We start from the raw sequence: 6409 nt of genomic DNA on the forward strand, positions 1-6409 counted from the left end.
AAGTCAAAGTAGTCCCTCTGTGATCCTTTTTCTCATCTCAAAAAATGGACTTAAAGATAGCTACTCTCCCTATCTCTTAGATCGAGAGCCCTGTATGGGGCAAGAATGAGTTGATCTGATTACCTTGTACCTACCCCAGTCCTCAGTATAGTGCTTAGTATGTAGGAAGTGATTGATAAGCACCATCATTATTATTATTATTATCATTAGTGTTCAGGAGGGACATAGGTCAATTAGAATCTGAGCTATAATGGATGACTAAGGAGAAAATTAGTGAGGCAGAATATTAGTGGGACCAGTAGTATAACTCAGAAATGGTATCTCTCATTTTCTCATATAAAATCATGTTCATTAAACAAACACAACAAAAAACTTGTTCTCAGGTATTTATTTCGACTAAGATGAGTTAAAATGTCTGTCCTGGTCATATCATTCAATGAGAAGGATCCTTCCAGAATATTTATTTTCAGTAGCCATGTGATCACTTCGGAAATATCTGATGGTTTCAGGTGACAAATATCTGTTACTCGGAGCTGAGCAAATAAAACAAAGGTTAAAACACAGAGTCGATGTCAAAATGAGAAGTAAGTATTCAACTCTGACATTTTAACTAAAATCTGTAAGGTTTCATTACTGGTTAATAATTTCAAAACAAAATTTCAAAATTTCAAAACTCTTTCATCCTTGAATCTATTAATCTCTTTGGAGTCTGCAAGTAAAGAAGCTAGTTAAACTGATATATCATCTGCATTCAGATTACAGGGAACCCAAATTTTCCCTGTCCGGAAGCAATTCCTCAATGATCAGTTAAGCACTTTGGGAGGGGTATGAACTCTTTCAGTGGCCATTTAGGGTGTCCCAGAGTTAGCTACACAGTGAAGGTGACAGTGCACTAAAGGGTCTGGTCTCCTAGGGCTCTGACACAGGAATTTTCCTTCCAAAGTAGATGTAAAACAGCGAGAAGCCACTCTGAGAACTGAATCAGGCTTGATTAGCCCAGTGCAGAGGAGAGACTGGATTCCCCATAACTCCCCAGCGTGGTGACAAGAGGGGATGGATCAGCTTCTGAAAAGATTAGGACTCTTCAGGCTGGGAAGAAGAAGGTGGAGAGGGGACATGACTGAAATTTAATGCTAATGATAATAATAATTCTGGTATTTGTTAAACGCTTACTATATGGCAGGCACTATACTAAGCACTGGAATATATACAAGATAATCAGATTGGACATAGTCCCTGTTCCACATAAGGCTCACAGTCTTTATCCCTGTTTTACAGATGAGGAAACTGAGGTACGGAAGTTATGTGACTTGCCCAAGGTCACCCAGCAGACAGGTGGTGGAGCTGGGATAAAAATCCAGGTCCTCTGTCTCCCAGGCCTATGCTCTTTCTACTGCACCATGCTGCTTCCCAAATCCCCAATGTGTCTGGGCCTTGGAGACACACAATCAATGTTCCCCACGTAAAAGCAGAGATTTTTTTTTTTATCTATGCCTGTGTACCGAGCAAATATTAAGCACCGGGGCAGATACAGGATAAGCAGATCGAACACGGACTCTGGCCCATTTGGTTCACAGTCTAACTGGAATGGAGAATGGATATTGCATTCCCATTTTACAGATGAAGAAACTGAGGCACAGAGGTTAAGGGAATTGCTAGACTTTTGTTCTTTCTACAAGCCCATAATGGTTCTCAAAAGGAAAAAATGAAAGGAGACATAATCTGGCTTTCAGAAGTGAACAAGGGAGGGTCTGGAGGGAAGATGAGCAGCTCTTCTGAGCCTGATGGGTAGGTACCCTCTGTGCATCTAACTGGAAGCTCGCTGTGGCCAAGGAATGTGTCTACCAACTCTCTCAAGCACTTAGTACAGTGTTCTGTGCACAGTAAGTGATCAAAATATACCACTGATGGATTCAAACAGGAGGAATGGAGCCAAAGTTAGTTTTGCGACAGAAGACTCCTCCATAATAAAGATTTAAGGCAATGGGTCAAATCATTTATTCATCTCAACAATTAGATTCAGACCTAAAATAAACTTACCTTCTGGCTCTCGGTTATTTTAATAAGCTCCAAAACATACAAAGATTAATTAATTTAAGGAAAGTGACAGCACCAGGATTGAATACAATAAGATGGTAATACTTCTTCATTCCACTGGGTTTTAAACTTCTCAGTCTCTCACTTCGACAGATGTGTTTTTCGGCGCTAGACATAATCAGGATTAAATGTTTTAAGGTGCAAAAGGACAAGAGAGTATTTGGGTGGTTGATATCACTGGCATCCAACAGACTTAACTTTGTAGTACCAACCAGAGATCGTTTTAAATTGCACTGACATTTATATTCACAGAATCATCTTGTAGTCATTTATGAGCGTTCCAAAAGATTGAGGAAAAAATAGCATTTCAAATTCATAAAACGTCGCAATGCAACATAGGCAGATACATTTTAAAATAGGCTTTTAAAATACATTTAAAAATATTTGAAATTCAGCCTTGGCCATACAAAAGAAATTAGCATATGACTACAGAAAATGGGACATAAAAGTTGGATGACATGATCACAGCAGGGTAAACCATCAATACCAAATTGAAGGATATATGGTTTATGGATTCTTACAGAGATGCATAATACTATATAATCTCTTATTTTGTCAGTCTAGCCAAAACCACTACACTCAGGAGTAAATGGGAAAGCCATTATAATGACTTAGTAAAAGTCTGTAAAGTTGACCAAACTGCTACATAAAAGTCTAAATATGCACAAATTCAAAAGTGCCTATATTATTGTTATACCAACAAATTCCCCAGGATTTATGTAAAGGGAAAAAATCTAGAAAGTTATTTTCACTGAACTTCAAGCATTGAATCTTAATTATAAGATTATAAATTCAATAATCTAACAAACAATGGGTAGGAAAAGCTAAAATGGTAGCAAATTTGGAAGTGAGAAATTTCTCTTATCACCATAGAAGATGCCAAATTTTTTGCAGGATACTCTCTGAAAGGCATTTGAATTTTCAGGAGTGAGTGATTTGTGCTAAACACACAGATTCACTTGTAGCGAGAAAGGGACAACAATTGAAAGTTGAAAAAAATTTTTAAAAAAGGAAAAGTGGGTTTTCAAAAACATTGATGGAATCTGAAAGAATCTTGCAGCCGTTTTCAATCCAATGTGGCTGAAGTTAATTATCACTTCATAAATACCATTGATTGATTGCTTGATTGACTTGAGGTGTTGAGATATAATTTCCTTTCGGGGACCTGAGAAAAGGTAACATTTCTACAGCTAAAGACATCTTTAATACTGAACTTAGATTCATTTGCTCTGTAAACAGAATCTGCTTCAGAATGTGCACTGCTATTTTTACTCTTGAAAGTGTGACTATTTGTAATAATGATAGTTGCAGCAGAAGCAGCATTTATTGAGCACCTTTCTTAATGGTATTTGTTAAGTGCTTACTATGCGCCAAACACTGTACTGACCACTGGGTTAGACATACAAAATGATCAGGTTGTACACAGTCCCTGTCTCACATGTGGGTTGCAGCATAAATAGGAGAGAGTAGGATTTAATCTCCATTTTACAGATGAGGAAACTGAGGCACAGAGCAGTTAAATGATCAACCAAGGTCACACAGCAGACAAGTGCAGATCTGCGATTAGAATCCAGGTCCTCTGACTCCTAGGCCTGGGCTCTTTCCACTAGTCCACACTACTTTCCCTAGTGCAGCACAATTGATGCAGTATACTATGCTAAGTACTTGGAAAAAAACCCCAAAAAACAAAAACAGAAACATGAGACATGTTCCCTTACCATAGGATTCTTATATTCTGTAGAGGAGACCCCTTTCAGGGTCACACTTGGAGAGTTTCCAGTACTCTACCAGTCTCAGCTATGGGAAGGAGAGTCAAGCAGAAGCCTACCCATTCCATTCCTAGCTTCATCAGTGGCTAGCAAGTGGCATGAAATCTGCTACAAGTCAAAACTCCCTCGTGTTGAGCAGCAGCAGCAGCCTGGGAGAGAGTCGAGGGAGGAGACTCAAGTTTACTGCGTGGAAGGAGGCACTGCTAAACCACTTCTGTATTTTTACCAAGAAAACTTTATTGATACACTACCAGAATGATGGCAGATGGATGGAAGGGGGTTGTTCTGGGAGAGATGTGTCCATGGTGTTGTTATGGGTTGGAAACGACTTGACGGTATAAGACAAGACTAGAGGAGAAGAACATTTAATCAATTATTCAATTACTCGTATTTATTAAGTGCTTACTGTGTTCAGAGCACTGGACTAAGTGTTTGAGAGAATCTAATGGAACAGAGTTAGTAGATATTCTCTGCCCATCAAGAGTTTATATGATAGAGAGGGAGACAGACATTAAAATAAATTACAGATATATTTGTACATAAGTGCTGAAGGGTTGAGGGTGAGGTGAATACTGAAGTGAGGGAAGCAGTGTGGCATACTGGATAAATCACAGGCCTAGGAGTCAATGGCCTTGGGTTCTAATCCCAGCTCTGCCACCTGCCTGCTGTGTGACCTCGGGCAAGTCACCTAACTTTTCTGTGCCTCAGTTAACTCATCTGTAAAATGGGGATTGAGACTGTGAGCTCCACTAGGGGCAGGGACTGTGTCCAACCTGATTAACTTATAGCTACTCCAGTGTTTAGTACAGTTCTTGGCACACAGTAAGTGCTTAATAAATGCCACGCACACACACACACACAAATAAGTGCTTATCAAAGTGCATAACCTATCCAGAAGGGAGAGATCCTATTTTCCATCTACACCCATTCTGTTGGAGAAATCATTCTCTCCCATAGTTTCAACTGTAATTTCTACATGGATGATTCCCAAATTTACCTCTCTGACCCTGACTTCTCTCCTTCTCTGCTGTCTCACATTTCCTCCTGCCATTCAGATGTCTCTCCTTGGATGTCCAATTGAGACATTAAACTTAACACATCCAAAACAGAATTCTTTATTTTCACACCCAAACCCTATCCTTTCCCTGCTTTCCCCATTACTATAAACAACAGCTCTCTCCTCCCCATTTCACAAACCCCTACCCTTGGCATTATACTCACCTCCTCTCTTTCATTCAACCCATACATTCAATCTGCCATGAAATCCTGTTGGTCTACCTTCACAATACCATAAAATCCTTCTTGTCCCCTCCACCCGAACTGCTTTGTGCTGATCCAAACATTTATCATATCCTGCCTAGACTAATGTATCAGCCTCCTTGCCGGCCTCCTGTCTCCTGTCTCCCGACTCCAGTCCTTACTTCACTGTGCTGCTCGGATCATTTTCTAAAAGAAATTTCAGTTCACATCTCCCCCCTCTTCAAAAAACCTCTACTGGTTACCCATCCAACTCCATATCACACAGAAACTCCTTACCACTGGCTTTAATGCACTCAATCATCTTGCTTCTTTTACCTAATCTCACTGATTTCCTATTATGACCCAAACCACTCACTTGAATTCCCTAACACCAAACTACTCATTGTACCTAAAGCTCATCTATCTCGCTGCCAACCCCTTGCCCATGTGTCACCCGTGGCCAGGGACAGGTTCTTTCGGAATCGGCACGGCGAGAGAGAGAGAGGCTGGAGATGGAAAACCTGAGTTTTGTATATAATTTATTCCGTGGGGCAAATTGAATTAATTAATTATTTAGAGGCGACAAATCGGCCTTCCCTTTTGGGAGAAATATGGTGTTAAAGCTTCCCTAATGGGAGGAATACACTGGTATGTTACTTGCCTGTGGCAGGACACCCGAGCCCACTTATGATTTACTCACAACGTGGTGAGCCGGCTGGCTCCCACCATGTGCTCGCCCCAACCAGGAGTAATCCACCTTTGCATTAAATACACTTATGCGTTGAACACTTAATGAGTTAGATACACTTATGAGTTACATGCACTTAGGAGTTACATACACTTACGCGTTCAACTCAGTTATGCATTACCCAGTTATGGTTACTCGCACTTGGTGAGGCGGCTAGCTCCCAACCTATTCACGTCCCACTCGGGAGGCACCCACTTAGACATCAAATCCACTTATGTGCTACTCACACTTGGTGAGGCGGCTACCTCCCACCATATTCACATCCCACTGGGGAAGCACCCACTTAGACATCAAATCCATTTAAACATTACATACCCATGGTGAAGCATCTGGCTTCCAACCCCATGAGCGCTCAGCAGGACGGGACACTCATCCATCCCACGGCTCCTCACTCGGTGCAGGCAGAGTGGCCTTCTCATGCTCTGGACAGAGGTGACCCGCAGCTGGCTGCTGCAAGTCCTGTTCATCTGCACAGAAAGTAAGAGGCGGCAGGTATTTATCACCTGTGCCCTTAGGCCATTCCAGCTTCCGGCCTCAGTTTATCTAATCTCTGCCC

At 41.1% G+C, this 6409-nt stretch overlaps 1 long non-coding RNA gene across 1 annotated transcript; it reads right to left on the reverse strand.

The window, feature by feature from the left end:
* Positions 1-373: 373 nt before the first annotated feature.
* Positions 374-6208, reverse strand: LOC114811130. The gene is made up of 2 exons (XR_003758832.1): positions 6169-6208; positions 374-533 (listed from the first exon to the last, which is right to left on the reverse strand). It is a non-coding gene; the product is annotated as an uncharacterized LOC114811130 (long non-coding RNA).
* Positions 6209-6409: the final 201 nt, after the last annotated feature.

Source organism: Ornithorhynchus anatinus, chromosome 4 (genome assembly GCF_004115215.2).
Source record: "Ornithorhynchus anatinus isolate Pmale09 chromosome 4, mOrnAna1.pri.v4, whole genome shotgun sequence".
In the NCBI taxonomy this organism is placed as follows: domain Eukaryota; kingdom Metazoa; phylum Chordata; class Mammalia; order Monotremata; family Ornithorhynchidae; genus Ornithorhynchus; species Ornithorhynchus anatinus.